Source organism: Callithrix jacchus, chromosome 12 (genome assembly GCF_049354715.1).
Source record: "Callithrix jacchus isolate 240 chromosome 12, calJac240_pri, whole genome shotgun sequence".
Lineage (NCBI taxonomy): Eukaryota > Metazoa > Chordata > Mammalia > Primates > Cebidae > Callithrix > Callithrix jacchus.
Window position 1 is genome coordinate 17,479,562 of NC_133513.1, and position 21,738 is coordinate 17,501,299.

The following is a 21,738-nucleotide window of genomic DNA, read 5'->3' on the forward strand; positions in this document are numbered from 1 at the left end:
GTGGGGAAGGTTATGATGGCCTTTAGCTTTGAAAGGATGTCTCGTCCTAGGAGGGGTACTGGGCAGGTGGGGATTACTAAAAAGGAGTGGGTAAATGGAGTGGAGTTATATGAGCACATGAGCGGTGGGGTTTGGTAGGGGATACTTGGGGTCCCGTCGATTCCCATGACTGAGACCTGGGAAGGGGTAAGATGGCCAGAATAGGAAGGAAGTATGGAGTAGGTAGCCCCCATGTCCAGCAAGAAGGAGACACTTTTACCCGCTACCTGAAGTGTGGCCCTAGGCTCGGCGAGGATAACCAGAGTCGGGGAGCCAGGGCCCCGCTAGTCGTCTAGCAGCTCTAGTAGACTGGGGAATGGAGCCCCCTCGGAGGTCGGCTCCTGGCAAGCAGGCTCCTCCCTACTGAGGGTGACCGCCGGCTGCATAACGCCAGTGTGTCTGTTTTGAGGAACCGGCACCCTGGGAAAGCTGGGGCAGTCTGACCTCCAGTGTCCCAGGAGCTGACAGGCAGGGGAAGGCTTAGTTCGTGGCCGTGGTTGTGGACAGGCCCGGGACCAGTGTCCTTCCCTTCCACATTTGAAACATGCCCCCGGAGGGGTATGGGTTTCGGCCTTGGGCCTCTGATTCCCTGCCGGCCTTAGGGCTGCCACTAGGGCTTGGGTCTGGAGGGCAACCTTCTGCTTCATGCGAGTTTGCCGGGCAGCCTCAGCCGCATCTTCCCTGGCATTGAATACTTTAAAGGCCATTTTTACCAGGTCTTGGATGGGAGTCTCTGGCCCCTCTTCTGCTTTCTTTAGTTTCCTTTTTATATCGGATGCTGATTGGGAGATAAAATGGGAGGCTAGTACAGTGGCTCCGTTTTGAGAGGCTGGATCTAGCCGAGTGTACCGGACTAGGGCTTCTTGTAAGCGGGCGAGAAAAAGGGCGGGATTCTCATCAGGTAGTTGGGTGATTTCTCTTAGTTTATCATAGTTTACAACTTTGTTAGATACAATATCCATTCCCCTGAGGAGGTATCTAATCATGCGGTCCCTCTTGGGTATATCAGACCCTCGACTAGCCTGATAGTCCCATTGGGGGGTCTTCACCTGGGATTACTTCGGGGCCTAAGGGGATCTGGTTATCTATAGCATGATCTTTATCTGCTTGGTTTTTGGCTGCCACTAGGATGTGCTCGTGCTCCTCTACTGTGAGGGTGGAGGTACAGATAACGCGGATATCATGCCAAGTGAGGCTGTATGCTTGAGTGAGGTATTGGAATTCCTTAATATAGGTGGACGAGTCGGCTGAGAAGGATCCTAACCGTTTCTCAATTTGGGACAGGTCTTGGAGTGAGAAAGGAACATGGACCCTGACTAAGCCTTCAGTGCCTGCTACTTCTCGGAGTGGGACCAGGATAGTTGGTTGGTGAGAGCGGGTGTGGGCTGCCACTGGGGAGGCAAGAGGAAGAGCGGCCTCCGAGGGAGGGGGCCCAGAGGGAGTGGAGGAAGAGCGAGGCATGGCCTCTGAGATAGAAGGTGCAGAGGGAGTGGGGGAAGGGCGTGCTGTTGAAGGCGACTGGTTGCCGAGGTTGGCAGGAGGGGACAGATGTTCAGGCAGATCTTCCGGTGAGGAGTAGGGAGGGGGAGAGGTAGTGGAGGAAGATTTACGAGGGGTACGAGCTAAGAGGATTTGGTAGGTGGAGCAGGAAGAACATAGGTTGGGGTGGGTACGGAGGTCCCAAAAAGCCTGAACGTAAGGAATTTCATTGTCTTTTCCCATGCGGCGACAAAAATTGTCGAGATCTCGGAGGGTGTTGAAATCGAAAGTGCCAGTCGGGGGCCAATGTGACTGGTTACTGAGTTTGTATTGGGGCCAAGCCACCTGGGACAGGAAGACAAGCTTTTTCTTTCTGAGGGTTTGGGAGTATCCCAATTTGGTAAAATTTCGCAGCAAGCACCCAAGGGGGGTGCTGGAAGGTATTTTGGACTCCGAATTTCCCATGGCAGGTGCAGCTACAGACCCTCCGGCGCGGTTGGGTAGATGCAAAGAAAAGGCGTCCCCTTTCGTTGCAAATTCCCAGGAGTACGGTTAAGGACGGTTAGGGAAGTGGTCAGAGGGGCGTCCCCCGTCTGGCAGCTACCCCTCGGAAGGCTCCAGGAGCCGGAACGGAGGACTACCTCGGCTCGGCCGAGACTAGGCGAGGAGTCCGTGTGGAACGCCGGAGGGGAGCAGCTGCAACCGTGCCGTAGGAGGGGTGGGGGGGGAGAGAAGGTAAAGCTAGAAAAAACTTGGCTTACCTTAATCGGAGCGCAGAGGTGGCAGGGCCAGTGTTGGGTAGGTCGGGGGGAGGGGGCCATGGCCGGGCCAGCGGCCCCAACTCCCGGGTTTCGGCACCACTTGTCCGACCTACCCTCTATGGGAAGATCAGAGCTCGTTCAGAAAAAAACTGGGCCGCAGGTTAGAAGAAAGTCTTAAGTTCAGGCTTTATTGAGAGGAAAGAGCCTCCGGGCGGACCAGCCGGGAAGCACATGAAAATGGCCGCGCCGCTCAGAGGAGCAGAGTTCTTTTATAGGGAGCTGAAGGGCTGAGGGAGTGGGGAAGCCGAGAGAGCCGAGGTGGCGGGCAACGGTTGGTCAGTTTAAACCGCTGGGCGGGAAGCTGGGCGGCAGGAAACTGGGAGGCGGGAAGCCGGGAGGCAGGAAGTTGGGGAGAGCTGATGAGGCGGGTGGTGATTGGTCAGCCGGTTGCCGGGCGGGAGGTGGCTGTGGCCGGGCGGGAAGGCCAGGACGGTATGTAGAGTGAGAGATAAGGGAGTCCCTTTGTGTGGGAGGGGGAAGGCTTTCACGACAGGGACAGAGTTTTCCAAACAACTTTGGCTTCCCAAAGTGCTAGGATTACACCTTGACTGGCTGATACTGGAGTTTTATGACTGAAGTCAGTCTCCCTGAAAATGCAGAGGCTAGGGTTGTTCAAGGACAGTTTGGCTAGCCAGGAATGAGTGCTGCTGATTGGCTGGAGAGACAATGATAGGTGTGTGGAAAATGGTCCTTGTGTGCGCTGAGTCCTCAGTACTTGTCAGAAATGCAAAAACCTGAAAAGACATTTCAAAAGGCTGATCTTAGATTCTACAATACTGATGTTATCTGCAGGGGTGACAGGGGAAGTCGTAAATCTTGTGACCTCTGGAATAATGGCTGGTAATCATGTATCTCGACATATAGCAGAATTTAGCTTTCTCTCATTCTTTAGCTTCCTAACCTGGTGGTCTTTTGTTAGCTTTACAAAAGCAGTCGAGTTTTGGGAAGGGAATCATTATCATTAAACTATGCACTAAAGCTGGGTGTGGTGGCTCATGCCTGTAATCCCAGCACTTTGGGAGGCTGAGGCGGGTGGATCATGAGGTCAAGAGATCAAGACCATCCTGACCAACATGGTGAAACACTGTCTCTATTAAAATATATAAAAATTAGTGGTGGCACGTGCCTGTAGTCCCAGCTACTCAGGAGGCTGAGGCTGGAGAATCGCTTGAACCTGGGAGGCGGAGGTTATAGTGAGTCAAGATCACACCACTGCACTCCAGCTTAGATAACAGAGCAACACTCTCTCAAAGCAAAACAAAACAATACACCAAAACCAAAATGGTCACTTAAACTATAAACTAAATGTTCCCCAGAGTTAGTTAGTCCCAAGCCCAGGAATGATGGAGAGCAGTTTGCAGGTGAAAGACAAGATGGGGGCTGGTTAAATCAGATCTCCTACACAGTGACAATTTTCCGTTAAAATTTTTGCGAAGATGGTTTCATCTGTGTGCACGTGTGCAGAAGTGCCTGTCTCTGCACATGTGTATTCCTGCCTATTTGTGTGTGAGTTGCTGAGGTTCCATACGTCCCTCTGCCTGTGTCTGTGTATTGCTAAGTGGCCTTACATGTCTGTGTGTATGATGCCACTAATGACAGCAAACACATATGTGGCACTTCCTGTGTTCCAGGGTGTGAGTGCTGCGCATGCACCAACTCAGTCCTCCCAACGACCCTTTCAGGTGGGGAAAGGAGTCCCGATCCAGACCCCCAGAGAGGGTTCTTGGATCTCTTATAAGAAAGCCTTCAGGGGAAGCAGGTGGAGTAAAGTGGAAGCAAGGTTATTAGGAAAGAAAAGGAATAAAGAATGGCCTCTCCCTAGACAGAGCGGACCTGAGGGCACTGCTGGCCATTTTTATGGTGATTTCTTGATTATATGCTGAACAAGGGGTGGATTACTCATGCCTCCTTTTTAGACTATAGGGTAACTTTCTGATGTTGCCATGGCATTTGTAAACTGTCATGGCGCTGGTGGGAGTGCAGCAGTGAGGACGACCAGAGGTCACCCTCGTCGCCATCTTGGTTTTGGTGGGATTTGGCCGGCTCTTTTACTGCAACCCGTTCAGTCAGCAAGGTCTTTTATTATTATTATTATTTTTGAGACAGAGTCTGGCATTGTCGCCCAGACTGGAGTGCAATGGCGTGATCTCGGCTCACTGCAGCCTCTGCCTCCTGGTTTCCTGTGATTCTCCCACCTCAGCCCCTCGAGTAGCTGAGATTACAGATGCACACCACCATACCCGGCTAATTTTTTGTATTTTTAGTGGAGATGGGTTTTCACTGTGTTAGCCAGACTGGTCTCAAACTCTTGACCTCGTGATCCACCTGCCTTGGCCTTTCAAAGTGCTGGGATTACAGGCGTGAGCCACTGTGCCCAGCCTATTTTTTTTTTTTTTTTTTAGAGATGGAGTCTCGCTCTGTCACCAGGTTAGAATGCAGTGGCACAATCGTGGCTCACGGCAAGCTCTGCCTCCTGAGTATACAGGCACGCGCCACTATACCCAGCTAATTTTTGTATTTTTAGTAGAGACAGGGTTTCACCATGTTGGCTGAGATGGTCTTGATCTCCTGACCTCGTGATCCACCTGCCTCGGCCTCCCAAAGTGCTGGGATTACAAGCGTGAGTCACCACGCCCAGCAGCAAGATCTTTAGACCTGTATCTTGTATGACCTCCTATCTTACCCTGTGACTTAGAATGTCTCACCGTCTGGGAGTGCAGCCCAGTGGCTTTCAGCCTCACTTTGCCCAGCCCATATTCAAGATGCAGTTGCTCTGGTTCAAAGGCCTCTGACACTACTATTTGCAAACGAGGTGAGGGAGGCACAGAGAGGTTGAGTAACTTGCCTGGGGTTGCAGAGCTGAGATTGGAGCCCTGACTGGTTGCTGTGCCACTTCCCTGTTCAGGTGGCCCTGGGTTGCCCCAGGTCCATGTGGGTGGGTGCACTCCTGAGAACATGTCTATCCATCTTGCCTCCAGCGTGATGTGTGCCTGTGTGGCCAGGCACGTCTCTGGTTCCTGTGTGCACATGTGTTGGGAGAGGCACTTATGTGTGTGCAGGGTGACGGGGCCAGAGAGACCTCCTTTCCCAGGCTCCAAAGCAGGGCCTCCAAGAGGGGCCCATGGTTGCAGGATCCTGGGCCGTCCTTTCCCATCTAAGACAGCAAATCTCCGGAGTGGCCGCCAGCCCAGCCCTCCCACCCCCGGGCCTCAGAGCTGGCCTTTGTTTCCTTCACTAGGGGGCTCAGAGCGGAGTGGGCCTCAGTGGAAATTCCTATGGAATTCCAGGCATTCGGCAGAAGAAGAAGGACGAGAAGGCGAGAAGGCGGCACACGGAAAACTGTGACCCATGTGGGGGCTGAGGGCACCGCGTGGTCTTGTGCGGGGGCCGGGGGAGGGTTGGGCTCTTTGTTCTCAGAGCCAGCAGAGCCAGTGGCCTTTGCAGAACCGAAAGAAGGGCCTCGGTGGCGTCTGCCTTGGGCCTGGGTTGCAGCCAGCAGCCCTCCTCCTGGCTCTGGCTCGGTGGGGCTTCCTCCAGACCGGGCCAAGGGATCCCACGTGCCAGGGAGCCCAGCCAGAGGGGCCGCAGGAGCCAGCTGGCAGTGATCTACTCTGGGTCCACAGAGTCAGGCGTAGCTGTTTGTCCTTAGCTGGGACCTTTGGGCGCTTCCCCGAGCTGCTTCCTCCTTTGTAAACAGGGTTTCCAGCAGAGAGTGGAGCAGAGTAGCCCTCTCTGTCCCTCTCTCTGTCTCTGTCATCTTGGTGCCTCCCCCACCTTCTCTCCAGGGTTGAGCCAGTCATCCTCATCTTTCTCAGCCCATGCAGGGAGGGGCTGGCAGATTGTCTAAGCCTGTTCTCCACCGCAGCTGGAGTCACTTGATAGACGCTTCCCCTGAAAGATATGTCCATGTCCTAACTCCCCACACTTGTGAAGGTGATCTGCTTTGAAAATAGGGTCTGGGCAGATGTCATCAAGTTAAGAATCTTGAGAGAAGATCATTTTGGATATAGGGTGGGTCCTAAACCCAGGGACAGGTGACCATATAAGAAAAACCCAGAGGGGCTGGGTGCAGTGGCTCACGCCTGTAATTCCAGCACTTTGGGAGGCTGAGGTAGGTGGATCAGCTGAGGTCAGGAGTTCGAGAACAGCCTGACCAACATGGAGAAACCCCATCCAGGCATTCGGCAGAAGAAGAAGAACGAGAAGGCGAGGAGGCGGCACACGGAAAACTGTGACCCATGTGGGGGCTGAGGGCACCGCGTGGTCTTGTGCGGGGGCCGGGGGAGGGTTGGGCTCTTTGTTCTCAGAGCCAGCAGAGCCCGTGGCCTTTGCAGAACCGAAAGAATTAAACATACAAAATTAGCTGGGCATGGTGACACACGCCTGTAATCCCAGCTACTTGGGAGGCTGAGGCAGGAGAATCGCTTGAACTCGGGAGGCGGAGGTTGTGGTAAGCCGAGATCGCACCATTGTACTCCAGCCTGGGCAACATAAAAGCAAAACTCCACCGAAAAAAAAAAAATCTAGAGAGAGAGCTTTAAGTCATAGACACGGGGGAGAGAAGGTCATGTGCTGACTGGGTGCCGTGGCTCACGCCTGTAATCCCAGCACTTTGAGCCCAGGAGTCCAAGACCAGACAGGGCAATATAGTGAAACCCCTCCTCTACCAAAAAGACAAAAAAATTAGCCAGTCTTGGTGGCGTGTGCCTGCCGTCCTGGCTACTTAGAAGGCTGGGGATCACCTGAGTCCGGGAGTTTGCGGCTGTCGTGAGCTATGCTCACACCTCCTCTGCACTCCAGCCTGGGCAACAGTGAGACACTGTCTCAAAAAAAAAAAAAAGTAAAAGGCCGCGTGCAGAGCAATGCAGCCACCAGCCCCAGGATGCTTGGAGTCACCAGAAGCTGAAGGAAGCAAGAAGGGACCTTCCTAGATCCTCCAGAGGGGAGATGGTCCCGATGACATTTTGATTTTAAGCTTTTGGCCTCTAGAACAGAGAATACGTTGCTGTTGTTTTAAGTGAATCTGTGGTAACGTGAGAATCGCAGCCACAGGAGGCTGATACCTACCTGTAATCAGCTTCTCCTGCAGTGCACTTACCCCATCCTAACCTGGTTATTTATTTTCCTCAGCCCTGAGTCCAAATCCCTAGTCCACCACGTGCTATGGGCAGTGACTTTAACTTTGTTAAGCCTCGGTTTCAAATGTAAAACAGGGACAGTCATATTAAAAATAAGCAGACAGTGCTTAGCTGAGCCGGGCGCAAAGAGAAATGATTACTATTTTCGTGGCTACTGCCACTCACGGGAAGCTGCCTGTTGTCCATGCATCAAAGTAATGGCAGGCTGGGCACTGTGGCCCATTCCTGTGATCTTAGCACTTTGGAAGGCTGAGGCAGGAGGATCGCTTGAGGCCAGGAGATGGAGACCATCCTGGCCAACACAGTGAGAATGCCTCTGCCCCTGTCTCTACAAATAATAACAATAATATTATTATTATCTGGACATGGCGGTGTGTGCCTGTAGTCCCAGCTATCCAGGAATCTGAGGTGGGGGATAGTTTGAGTCCAGGAGTTTGAGGCTGCAGTGAGCTGTGATCTCACCGCTGCACTCCAGCCTGGGTGACAGAATGAGACCCTATCTCACCACCACCACCAAAAAAAAAAAAAAAAAAGACAAGTTGACCAGGAGCAGGTAAGGGAAGGCACCGCCTGCAGACAGACCTGAAGCTGTGGAGCGACAGGGACTCCCATGCGCCTGGAGCAGTCGGGGCACAGGACGTGGGTTGTGTGGTTTGCAATGAGGCCCAAGAGGTGTTCCCCACAGAGCAGGACCTTCGGGAAGCTGGGATTTGTCATCAGGGCTTTAGGGCATCATTGGCGAGTTTGAAGCAAATTCAAAAAGTAGCACTCCGGCCAAGGCCAAGGCCAGACTGCCTGCACCCCCTGCCGAGTTGCTCCTCAGAGAAAACCTGGCTTTGCGCCCCAAAGCAGTCAGTCATGCCAATTGGGGGTGCTTTTCCATACACAGGAGCTGAGGCTAGGAGGGGAGGTTGGGGAGCCAGGATTCCCAAACACAGAGGTTTGCACCCCCCAAGGCCAGGGGTCTGGTTCCTATCTGGGCTCTGATGACTTCCCTTCTTCTGGAGTCTCGGCTGCCGGCCTTGCTCTTGATGAGAAGGAGCAAGAGCTGGTCCAGATAGAAGAGTACTCAGCGCCTGTGGGTGCTGGAATGAGTCCAGAAGACACCCGAACTCCTTCTCTTCCCTCCCCACTACCCAGCGACTGATGTTAGATCTCCCACCATAGCGAGGTTAGATCTCCCACCACATCCCCAGGCTGTGACACTTGGGGATGTTTGCAAAGCCATGGTTTGTTGAGCACTTGCCATGCGCTGCGCTGTGGGGGAAAGAGCGCCTAGTACATGGTCATGCTGATCCCTACCGTACCCCACGAGCTGTGCACCTCTGGAGCGCCACCTGGCAGATGGAGTCAACCCAGAGTCAACATTCGAACCTAGCTCCCTCTGCCTCCGAAGCCCTGGGCCCACCACCACTGAGCTCAGTAGTCTTTCTCTCTTTTTTCTTTTTTTGAGACAGAATCTCAGTCTGTCACCCAGGCTGGAGTGCAGTGGCACGATCTTGGCTCACTGCAACCTCTGCCGCCTGGGTTCAAGCAATTCTCCTGCCTCAGCCCTCTGAGTAGCTGGGATTCCAGGTGCCTACCACCATGCCTGGCTAATTTTTTTGTATTTTTAGTAGACATGGGGTTTCACTATCTTGGCCAGTCTGGTCTTGAACTGCTGACCTTGTGATCTACCCGCCTCGGCCTCCCAAAGTGCTGGGATTACAGGCATGAGCCACCGCGCCCCGCCCAGCAGTCTCTCTTCAATTCTTCTAAACCCAGCTGCAACCAGTCCACAAGTTCCTTCCCCAAAGGCAGGTGTGCAGCCAACAAGAGGAAGGAAGGGGCTGGTTGCTGTGAGTGTGGCCACTGGCTGCTCACAGCTGTGTTTCCCACCCCTCACCCATTCTTCTTGGCAGCCCAGAAGGGCCCCAGAGAGACCGACTGGCCGATGACAGGTCCTCAGCAGGGACCCCTTGCCTCCGATTGGGGCTGAATCAGAAAACTCCTGCTTTGGGGCTGCCCTGGGATCAGGCTCCAGCTGGGGCCTGTCATTCTTCCCCCTGCCCCTTCTGTCTTCTACGCCCCTCCTCCGAGAACCCCCGCTTCCAGAAAACCACGTGCACCCAATTCTCCATCTCAGGCTCTGCTTCTAGGGAACGCCAATTAGGATGAGGTCATGTCTGACTTCCCAGGGCTGAATGCCTTCCCCAAAGTCCTCAGTGTCCTGCAGACAGAGTCTCATTCTGTGGCTCAGCCTTTAGAGCCTTCCTCTTCTGACGTCTGCTAAGCTCCCTTTGCTGCTGAAGTCCTGGGTGCCAGCCCAGCACTTGGTAAGGGGGGGTGAGGCCTGGTGTGGTGGCTCATGCCTATGATCCCAGCACTTTGGGAGGCCAAGGCCGGAGGATCACTTGAGGCCAGGAGTTCAAGGCCAGCCTGGGCAACATAGTGAGATGCTAGTAACTAAAAAAATTAAAATAGACTGGGCACAGTGGCTCATGCCTGTAATCGCAGCACTTTGGGAGGCCAAGTGGGCAGATCACTTGAGGTCAGGAGTTCGAGACCATCCTGGCCAACATGACAAAACCCCGTCTCTACTAAAAACACAAAAATTAGCTGGGCATGGTGGTGTGCACCTGTAATCCCTGCTACTTGGGAGACTGAGGCAGGAGAATCCCTTGAACCAGGGAGGCGGAGGTTGAAGTAAGCTGAGAACGTGCCACTGCACTCCACCCTGGATGACAGAGCGAGACTCAGTCTCAAAAAGAAAGAAAAAAAATTAGCCAGGCGTGGTGGCACGCACCTGTAATCCCAGCTACTTGGGGGACTGAGGCAGGAGGATCCCTTGACCACAGGAATTTGAGGCTGCAGTGAGCTGTGATTGTACCACTGCGCTCCAGCCTGGGCAACAGAGCAAAATCTTGACTAAAAGAAACAATAAATAAATAAATAAATAAAATTTTAAAAAGGGTCAAAACCAACTTTCTCTGTCTGTCCCCTTTCATGGGATACTTTCGGTAAAAGGAGATCTCCAGATGCTTCCTCGTGTGCCGAGAGCATCTGTTGGGGTTGATCTGGGCTGGATGTTCTGCAAAGTGTTTACTTGGAACTCTGGAAAGAGTTCCCAGGACTCTTAGCTGGAAGAGAAAGGAGAGAAGACAGTGAACATGGAAAATCTGGGGCAGCCCCAAGTGGAGCAAGTTCTCTCCGGCCCCACCAACCTCAGGGCTGGTTGGGGCTGGGATGATTCATGGTGCTGGGCAGGATAACCTGTTTGAGAAACGAACCAGGTCTTATTTGGGTATTGATTCATCACAACAGAATGGGAAGCATGCTTCCCTTCCTCTGAATCCCTCAAGGAGCAACCGTGTCTTTGTGCTTCGCAGGACTGTGCTTGCCTTGGGCCGATGGAGAGCCACAGGCCTTGTTCTCTTTTCTCAGAGGCTTGCTCTGTCGCCCAGGCTGGAGTGCAGTGGAGCGATCTCAGCTCACTGCAACTTCCACCTCCTGGGTTCAACTGATTTTCCTGCCTCAGCCTCTGGGGTAGCTGGGACTATAAGCATGCACTACTATACCCGGCTAATTTTTGTATTTATTTATTTATTTAGAAACAGTCTTGCTCTGTCGTCAAACTGGAGTGCAGTGGTGTGATCTCAGGTCACTGCAATCTCTGCCTTCCAGGTTCAAGCAATTCTCTTGCCTCAGTCTCTCGAGTAGCTAGGATTATAGGCGTGTGCCATCACACCCAGCTAATTTTTGTATTTTTAGTAGAATACAAAAATACATGAAATGAAAAAATAGTTTCAACACATTGGCCAGGCTGGTCTCGAACCCCTGACCTCAGGTGATTCACCTGCCTCAGCCTCCCAAACTGCTGGGATTACAGGTGTGAGCCATTGCACCCGGCCTAATGTTTTATTTATTTATTTATTTTTGAGACAGAATCTTGCTCTGTCACCAGGCAAGAGCGCAGTAGGGTGATCTCAGCTCACTGCAATACCGCCTCCCGGGTTCAAGTGATTCTCCTGCCTCAGCCTCTCCAGTAGCTGAGATTACAGGCATGTACCACCACACCCAGCTAATTTTTGTATTTTTAGTAGAGACAGGGTTTTACCACGTTGGTCATGATGGTCTCAATCTCTTGACCTCATGATCCCCCTACCTTGGCCTCCCAAAGTGCTGGAATTACAGGCTCGAGCCACCGTGCCAGGCCTGTTTATTTATTTTTTGAGATGGAGTCTTGCTCGTTGCCCAGGCTGGAGTGCAGTGGTACAATCTTGGCTCACTGCAACCTCCACCTCCTGGGTTCAAGCAATCTTCCTGCCTTAGCCTCCTGAGTAGCTGGGACTACAGGCATGCACCACCACACCTGGCTAATTTTTATATTTTTAGTAAAGATGGGGTTTCGTCATGTTGCCCAGGCTGGTCTCGAACTCCTGACCTCAGGTGATCTACCCATCTCAGCCTCCCAAAATGCTGGGATTATAGGTGTGAGCCACCATGTTCAGGTCTTGTATTTTTCTGTCTAGTACCTGAGTCATGCTGCAAAGACCAGAATCCCACTGGAATTGGCTTATGCATTTGCAGAATGTATTGTGTCACTTGCAAGTGGGGAGGCCAAGAGGCCTGGCTGGATGCAGACGCTCAGACCACGCTGTCAGGGATCTGTCTCCATCTCCATGCCCTGCTGTTCTCTGTGTTGGCTTCATTCTCCAGTGGGCTTGCCCTACCTGCTGGCAAAGATGGTGCCAGGCAGCTCCAGGCTTTCATCTCTCCAGCCTTGTAAAGAATTCATCTTATTTGCAGGCTGGGCTTGGTGGCTCACACCTGTAATCCTAGCACTTTGGGAGGCTGAGGCGGGTGGATCATGAGGTCAGGAGTTCAAGACCAGCCGGCCAATATGGCGAAACCCCGTCTCTACTAAAAAAAAAAAAATACAAAAATTAGCTAGGTGTGGGGGCATGCGCCTGTAGTCCCAGCTGCTCAGGAGGCTGAGGCAGGAGAATTGCTTGAACCCGGGAGGCGAAGGTTGCAGTGAGCCAAGATCGTGCCTCTAGCCTGGGTGACAGAGTGAGACTCCATCTCAAAAAAAAAAAGAATTCGTCTTATTAAAGGAGCTCCAATAAGGGTCTGGGGTTGATTGTCATTGGCTCAGCGTGGGTCTCATGCCCATTACTGGAGCAATCACTGAGGCTGAGGAGATGCTGGGTAGCCACTGGCCAGCCTTGGTCATGTGATTGACACAGCCCCTGGAGTCTGGGGTGGGGCTGGAAGGAAGGAATGTTTCTGCAGCAGAGGTAAGAGAGGCCGTCTACTCCTGGGTTCCTAGGGGATGGGGTCGGACTGGAAGAAGCTTGTTTAGCCAGGTGTGCTGGTGCATGCCTGTTGTCTCAGCCACTTGCGAGGCTGAGGTGGGAGGGTCCTCTACTGGGAGGTAGAGACTGCAGTGAGTCAAGATTGCATCACTGCACTCCAACTTGGGTGACAGAGCAAGACCCTGTCTCGAAAAACAAACAAAAAGAAGCTTGGCAGGGGGTGTCTGGGGAGGGAGGCGTCTGAGAGGCAAGGGCTTTCTCCCTGTAGCAAGGCGGGGCTCAGATCCCAATGTTATCCGGCTTAAAGAAGTGAACTTTCAGCCGGCGATGGTGGCTCACGCCTGTAATCCCAGCACATTGGGAGGCCGAGGGTGGTGGGTCACCTGAGGTTAGGAGTTTTAGACCAGCCTGGCCATTATGGTGAAACCCCATCTCTACTAAAAATGCAAAAAATTAGCTGGGCGTGGTGGCGAGCCTCTGTAATCCCAGCTACTTGGGAGACTGAGGAAGGAGAATCGGTTAAACCTGGGAGGTAGAGGTTGCAGTGAGCCAAGGTTACACCATTGCACTCCAGCCTGGTGACAATAACAAGCCTCTGTCTCAAAAATGAATAAGTAAACAATAAATAAATAAATAATAAGAAGTGAAGTTTCCATGAAAGATTAAAGACACTGAAATGTAAGATGCACGAAAAAATCAAAGTGGAGAGGCCATTTCTAGTTGATTTAGAACCATGTTGTGCATGATGCGTTAGGTTGATGTTCAGGATAACACTTTTTTCTGCGTTAAAGTAGGAAACAGAAACATTTTGGGTTTTAAAAATAAATTGCTGGCCGGACGCAGCAGCTCATGCCTGTAATCCCAGCACTTTGGGAGGCCGAAGTGGGTGGATTGATTGAGGTCAGGAGTTTGAGACCATGCTGGTCTACATGGTAAAACCCATCCCTATTAAAAATACAAAAAAAAAAAAAATTAGCTGGGTGTGGTGGCGGGCGCCTGTAATCCCAGCACTTTGGGAGGGTGAGGCGGGCAGATCACCTGAGGTTGGGAGTTCGAGACCAGCCTGGCCAACATGGTGAAACCCCATCTCTACTAAAAAAAAAAAAAAATTATCAGGGTGTGGTGCACCTGTAGTCCCAGCTACTTGGGAGGCTGAGGCAGGAGAATTGCTTGAACCTGGGAGGTGGAGGTTGCAGTGAGCTGAGTTTGTACCACTGCAGTCTAGCGAGACTCTGAATAGTTGGGGGAAAAAAAAGCGTATGTGTGTTTTTTTTTTAAGTAAAGTAGTAGGATATTTTTCACAAGTATTAGGGAATGAACTCATACCATTTATTGGAACAAGTCCTAAATTCTGGAACTTTCATCAATCAGCCCAGTCTCTGAAACTTTTGAGGATCTGGAATTGACTCCCAGGTTCAAATCCTGGCTCTGCCACTGTTTAGCTGTGTGACCTTGGGCAGGTCACTCAACCTCTCTGTGCCTGCATTTCCTCATGGACTCTGGGCGTCATGAGGTTTCCTGCCTTGTAGGACAATTCTGAGGGTCAGATGAGGCTCCAAGAGCTCCTGGGACTTGCCTATGTCTCAGGGCTGGAGTTAGAACTTGCTTGGCTGACTCCAAGTTTTGGGCTCTTTCTGTCTCCAGTGCTGGGACATAGCAGGGATTGGCCGGCTGTAGAATCAGTGAATAAGTGAAAGATTAAAAAGGAAGGTTGATCTCTTTCTGCTCTGATTTCTGTCACTGCATATATTCAGCACACAACCTGTGGAACTCAGGGTTTCCTAAGAAGCCTGTCTTGCTGGGCATGGTGGCACGTGCCTGTAGGTGCCAGCTCAGGAGGCTGGGGTGGGAGGGTCACTTGAGCCCAGTAGTTCTCGGTTGTAGTGCGCTACGCTGGTCGGGTGTCTGCACTAAGTTTGGCATCAATATGGTGACCTCCTGGATGTGGGGGACCACCAGGTTGCCTCAGGAGGGGTAAAGCAGCCCAGGTCAGAGACAGAGCTGGTCAAAACTCCTGTGCTGAACAGCAGTTGGATTGCACCTGTGAATAGCCACTGCACTCCAGCCTGGGCAATGTAGAGAGACCCTGTCTTTAAAAAAATAAATAAAAAATTAAAAATGTTAAAAAAAAAGAAGCCTCTCGTAGGAGAGGTTGATGCTGAGACAGAAATTTGGGTGCAAATATTTGTCTGGAGCCACGCATGGTGGCTCACACCTGTAATCCCAGCACTTTGGGAGGCGGAGGTGGGCAGATTGCTTGAGCCCAGGAGTTGGAGACCAGCCTGGGCAACATGGTGAAACCCTGTTGCCACTAAAAATGCATAAATCAGCTGGGATGTGGTGGTGTGCGCGTGCGCCTGTAGCCCCAGCTACTTAGGAGGCTGATGTGGGAGGATTGCTTGAGCCTAGGAGACAGAGGCTGCAGTGAGCTGAGATCACACCACTACACTCCAGACTGGGCAACAGTGAGACCCTGTCTCAAGAAAAAAAAAAAGATTTCTGGGAGGTGATCTCGAGAGACACCATCGTCACACTTGACCACATTCACACTGACCTTCAGAGAGTCATGGCCACTGCTTCGTCTCCACCCTCCAGATTTCATGCATATTCCTCTTTTGGTCAACTCTAACCAGAACCACATGTGGAGGGAGTTCTGGGAAACTGAGTTCTCAGCTTCGATGAGTTGACATAGGACAGTTCACCCCAGCAGTTGGTCTCAGCTTCCTGGGTCCTCCAGTCCAGAGCTGGTTGGGTGGGGTGCCTTGGGTCTCCCTCACATAACCTCTCACCCTCCTGGGGGGTGTTTGCCTTCTTATGGGGTAGTCTTTTTTTTTTTTTTTTTTTTTGAGACAAACTCTTGCTCTGTCACCAAGCTGCAGTGCAATGGCGCTGTCTCGGCTCACTGCAACCTCCGCCTACCAGGTTCAAGTGATTCTCCTGCCTCAGCCTCCCAAGTAGCTGGGACTACAGGTGTGCACCACCACACCCGGCCAATTTTTTGTATTTTAGTAGAGACGAGGTTTCACCATTTTGGCCAGGCTGGTCTCGATCACCTAACCTCGTGATACTCCCACCTCGGCCTCCCAAAGTACTGAGATTATAGGCGTGAGCCACCACACCCGGCCCTTATGGGATAGTCTTATGGGGCAGTCTCAAGCACCACTCTGGGAGGGTCACAGTGGAAACCAAGCCTCTTAAGGGTTAGCCTCAAAATGTGTAATGTCACTTTCACTTCATTCTATTGGTCAAAGCAAGTCTCGAGGCTGGCCAAATTTGAGGGGTGAGGAAACAGACTCTACGTCTTGACGGGAAGAGTTGCACAATACTGTGGCCGTGTTTTTCATTTTCAGTCAATCACACTTCCCTCTCTGAAGATGCTTAACTGCAGTCTGTGGGAAACTTGTCATGATAAATCTAAACACATAGGGTGACAGTGAAAGTAAATGGAGCCCCTCTAGAGATGTGTAGTGCACAACCTGTGCAACTGTCATGGCAGTCTTGCTGTGCAAGATGTTACGGTACTCACTTATTCTTCTCACATGCCCCGCTGTGGTAGGCATCTGTTATTTCTTCTGGGTTTTTTTTAAGACGGAGTTTCACTCTAGTTGTCCAGGTTGGAGTGCAGTAGTGCGATCTCTGCTTACCATAACCTCTGCCTCTTGAGTTCAAGTGGTTCTCCTGCCTTAGACTCCCGAGTAGCTGGGATTACAGGCGCACACCACCATGCCTGGCTAATTTTTGCATTTTTAGTAGAGACAGAATTTCACCATGCTGGCCAGGCTTGTTTCAAACTCCTGACCTTGTGGTTTTGCCTGCCTCGGCCTCCCAAAGTGCTGAGATTACAGGTATGAGCCACCATGCCTGGCCCGAGGGATTCTTGATGATGGCATTTGTGCTCCTGGATCCAACCATGCCTGAAATCCTTACCATAGACTTTCCAACTATATGAGCAAATAAATTCCCTTTGCTATCTAAAAAATATATTCATTATACAAAACTATACAACTAATTGGGTCATGATGATGATTAAATGAACTAATGATATATGAAATTCCTGGTTCAAAGAGACCCACGAAAGGTCGCCTCACAGGAATTTCTTTCCCTTCGGTGAATATTGCTCCAACTTAACATCCACCAAGCATATTCTGCAGTTTAGAGCAGGCATGGGTTGGTTTGGCTGGTTTAGAACAGTAAACACAAGGAACTGAAATTTCACATCACCACCTACCCTCCAGTATCCTTCGTGACACCTTGTATTCTTAATTTACATTCTGAAAGACAGCAGAAAAGCAATGACTTTGAATAACCCCATGAAATGGTGCAAAAGCAATCTCGAGAGACACCGTTTTTGTTTTTTCTGCAAGAGAAAGAAGGGGGCTGTGCAGGGAGGTGGAAATCTGTAAGACAGCCTCTTCCATCTGCAGAGAATGGTAAAGTTCACAAGTGTGCTTTCTAGAGGTGGCTTTCCCGTGACTGCTGGCTCTTCCCTGGGGGACTCCAGGCGCCTGGGGTTTGTTTTGCCTGGGCCTGAGCACAGACGTCAGGCTGGCGGAGGGGTCTTGGGATATCTCCCCACCCAGGGAGCAGGGGGAGACTGCAGGCGGCTTGGAGTCTGTGTGTTTGCGAAAGCGTTCAGGCTATGTTTACTCCGGGTCTCTTGACAGCCTGAGGGCAGCTGTGCCAGGAGGTCCAGATGCTTCCAGCTGGGCTCCCATGAGCAAGCCACGCCTCCTGGTTCATGGTGGCACCTCCTCTGAGCTGTCCCCACCAGGCTGCCATTGTGGGTCTCCCAAGAACACCCTCTCACAACCTCCCCGCTGCCTCCACCCGCACCGGCCGCCGACAGCTCTGAAGTGGCAAGGCCAGAGCTGGAGCCGGCCTGCAGACGTGTTTTGTTATATTTTGTTTTGCATTGTTTAATTTGAGCAGGCAATGAACCCTACAAGGTTTCACAGGAAACTCTGGATCTTGGTTTCTTTTGTAAAGAAATGGGAAGGTCTTGCCTTCCAACTCAGCAAAAATGGGCTACAGTGATGTAGCAACTGATCTCTTACTTCAGTTTGCATTGCCCCAGAGGCTCTGAGAGCAGGTCTTAGGACCTGGGTGCCAGTAGTTTACGAGGGAGGGGATCTCAGGAAGCACTCACAAGCAGCTGGGAAGAGAATCAGGGCAGAGAAGGAATCAACACACACTACAGGGTATCAGGGAGCAGGCCATGCTTGTGGGCAGCCAGGGTCCATCCCACAGGGGACTTCAGTGGGGCCGTGTAGAACATGGGTTGTGCTTCCTAAGGGGTAGGGGAGCTGGGATATTTCCTTCCCACTCCTGTCTATCCTTGGTGTAGGGCTGCTTCTGGGGGGAGTTAATACCAGTCTGCTCTGCACATAGGCCAAGAAGAAAACTTCAAGTAGAAAGTCATGGGTGGGCCAGGAGCAGTGGCTCATGCCTATAATCCTAGCACTTTGGGAGGCCGAGGCAGGAGGATTGCTAGAGCCCAGGAGTTAAAGACCAACTTGGGCTATATAGCAAGACTCCATCTCTGCAAAAAATGCAAAAATTAGCTGGGTATGGTGGAGTGTGCCTGTAGTCCAGCTACTCAGGAGGCTGAGGTTGGAGGATCACCTGAGCCTAGGAGGTTGAGGCAGCAGTGAACCATGATGGCGCTACTGCACTCCAGCCTGAGCAACAGAGTGAGACCCTGTCTCAAAGACGAAAGTCACAGATGGAGAGCCCAGCCTGCAGTGTAGACATGACCTGAAACAGCAGCTTCTGAGGGGATGTGGACAGGACTGTGGCAGTGCCCACTGCACCTGTTACATGGGGCCTTGCGCTTCAGTTTGTCACAGTCCCCACCACTCCCTATTGTCTGTCTCCCTGACCAGAGGCTGAGAATAAGTTCCTAATATCATCATACGTGGGCCGCCTCTTCTCTCACAGAATAGAAATGACCTGTTTTGTCCACATCATCTTCAAAAGTGGGAAAGTGGGCTGGTCACAGTGGCTCATGTCTGTAATCCCAGTGCTTTGGGAGGCTGTTTTAGGCATTCTTGCGTTGCTGTAAAAACATACCCGCGACTGGGTAATTTACAAAGAAATTGAGGTTTAATGGGCTCATGGTTCTGCAGGCTGTGCAGGAAGTGTGGTGCTGGCATCTGTTCTGCTTCTGGGGAGGCCTCAGGAAGCTTACATTCATGGTGGAAGATGAAGAGGGAGCAGGCATGCCCCATGGTGAAAAGCAGGAGAGAGTGTAGGGAGGAGGTGCTGCAGTCTTATTTATTTATTTTTTTTGGGACAGAGTCTCATTCTGTTGCCCAGGCTGCAGTTTGTGGTGTGATCTCAGTTCACTGCAAACTCTGTCTCCTGGATTCAAGCTATTCGCCTGCCTTAGCCTCCCAAGTTGCTGGGATTATAGGCTTGCACCACCACGCCTGTCTAATTTTGTATTTTCAGTAGAGACAGTGTTTCTCCATGTTGGTCAAGCTGGTCTCGATCTCCTGACCTTGTGATCCTCCCACCTCGGCCTCCCAAAGTGCTGGGATTACAGGTGTGAGCAACTGTGCCGGGGGCAGTGCTACATTCTTAACCAGATTTCCTGTGAATTTAGAGTGAGAGCTCTCTCATCACCAAGGGGATGGCCCAACCCATTCATGAGGGATCTCCCATGGTCCAAATACTTCCCACCAGGCCCCATCTGCAACACTGTGGATTATATTTCTTTTTCTTTTTCTTTCTTTTTTTTGAGACAGAATCTCGCTCTGTCACACAGGCTGGAGTGCAGTGGTGGAATCTTGGCTCACTGCAGCCTCCGCCTCCCGGGATCCAGGGATTCCCCTGCCTCAGCCTCCTTACTAGCTGGGATTACAAGTACCTTCCACCACACCTAGCAAGTTTTTTTTTGAGACGGAGTTTCGCTGTTGTTACCCAGACTGGAGTGCAATGGCAAGATCTGGGCTCACCACAACCTCTGCCTTCTGGGTTCAAGCAATTCTCCTGCCTCAGCCTCCCGAGTAGCTGGGACTACAGGTGCACACTACCATGCCAGCTAATTTTTGTATTTTTAGTAGAGACGGGGTTTCACCTCGTTGACCAGGATGGTCTCGATCTCTTGACCTCGTGATCCACCCGCCTCGGCCTCCCAAAGTGCTGGGATTATAGGCGTGAGCCACCGCGCCCGGCCTTGTAATTTTTTTTTTTTCAATAAAGAAAAAGATTTTATAACTAGAGACAGGGTTTCACTATGTTGGTCAGACTAGTCTCCAACTCCTGACCTCAAGTGATCTACCCGCCTCGGCCTCCCAAAGTGCTGGGATTACAGGCATGAATCACCATGCCCGGCCTTTTTTTTTGTATTTTTGATAGGGATGGGTTTTACCATGTAGACCACCCTGGTCTCAAACTCCTGACCTCAAGTGATGCATCCACCTTGGCCTCCCAAAGTGCTAGGATTACAGGCGTGAGCCACTGCGCCCGGTTGTGGATTACATTTCACCATGAGACGCAGTCTGGGACGAATATCCCAACTATATCAGAGGCCAAGGCGGGAGGATCGCATGAGGCCAGGAGTTTAAGACCAGCCTGAGCAACATAGCAGGACCCCGTTTCTACAAAAGAAAAAATAAGAACAATTAGCCAGATGTGGTGGCATGTACCTGTGGTTCCAGCTACTCAGGAGGCTGAGGCAGGAGGATGGTTTGAACCCAGGAGGTCAAGGCTGCAGTGAGCTATGATCATGCCACTGCACTCCAGCCTGGCGACAGACTGAGACTGTCTCCAAAAGAATAAAAACGTGGGAAAATGGAAAATAAGCCAAGACTGCCTTGTGGTTATGATAATTACACTCGCTCACTTGTCCTGTTTCTGTCTCTTACGTGACCCCTGAAGAGGGCTAAGTTGGCACCTTCTTGCCCTAGGATGAAGTGCACATAGGTCACGTGACATTTGGGGCCCTTGGGGCACTGGTCTTTGCCTCATCATGCCACGTGGAGATGTGTCTTCTGAGCCCAGCAGTGCTAGGTTTTCAATTTGCAGGTCTACCAAGTGCCCCCTCCCCATCCCCAGAAATGCTCCACCCACTGGGAGGTGGGGGCAATGGCCATTGGCTCCGTGGCTAGAGAGAAACCATCTTGCTGTTAGCCCACTGCACACAAGGAAAGCCCTGGGTGTTAGATGTGTCTCTTGCGTAGAGACCTCCAGGCAGGCTTTGTGTGAGCAATGTGGCTGTTGAGTCACCCAGGTGTGGGCGGGCTCAGTCCATAAAGAGAGTCAGCAGAGGGCAGTGAGATTTGGTTGGAGTCGGTTTTGTAGGTTGGGGCAAGTGGTCAGTTAAAGGTGGTAATCTGTTTTAGGGAGGCAGAGGGTGTCATGGGATGTATGGTCACAAGGGTAGGGGTTATCTATTACGAACAGGCATGATCATAAGGGTGGGGGGTACCAGTTGCAAGCAGAGGGGTGGGTGTGGTAAATTACATGGTTACAGGGGTGTGGGTCCTGAGAAACCCAGTGTCCAGGGGGGAAGTTTCCCAAGGCTGAGCAGGAACAATGGTTGTAGGTTGCAGGGGAAGAGCAATCAGTTGAGGCAGAAACCAGTTGTTCCACTTTTCTTTGCAGTCACCTGGTTACTTTAGATTTTCCGGCTCCTGGGGACCATCCAGAGGTGTACGTGTGGGTCACCAAGGCTATAGTGGCCAGGCTTGGACTTGGAGGCCTGACGCAGGGGAGCCCATCAAACACACTCTCCAGATTCTCTGGCACCAACTCTATATCCAGCAATTCAATTCCGCTCCGACAGAAGCTGCCTGCAGTTAGTGCAGACCGCAGGGTTGAAGGGCTCAGTCCCGGGACTGCTCCTGCTTCAGACACCAGAGCCAATGGTGTCCCCAGGCTATCCCTACTTCTGCCTATCCGATTACAAATTCAGGGTTTTCCTGCCGCCTGCAATCTAGAGCAGCACAGTGGCAGAACGGA

General features: G+C 51.7%; 1 protein-coding gene across 1 annotated transcript in view; it reads left to right on the forward strand.

The window, feature by feature from the left end:
* Window positions 1–1,203: 1,203 nt before the first annotated feature.
* The window catches only part of LITAF (lipopolysaccharide induced TNF factor), a 98,568-nt gene continuing 78,033 nt past the window's right edge, over window positions 1,204–21,738 (forward strand). Inside the window, exon 1 of the mRNA XM_054242627.2 lies at window positions 1,204–1,407. The gene's annotated coding sequence lies outside the window, so the exon portion shown is untranslated. The remainder of the gene's footprint in view (window positions 1,408–21,738) is intronic.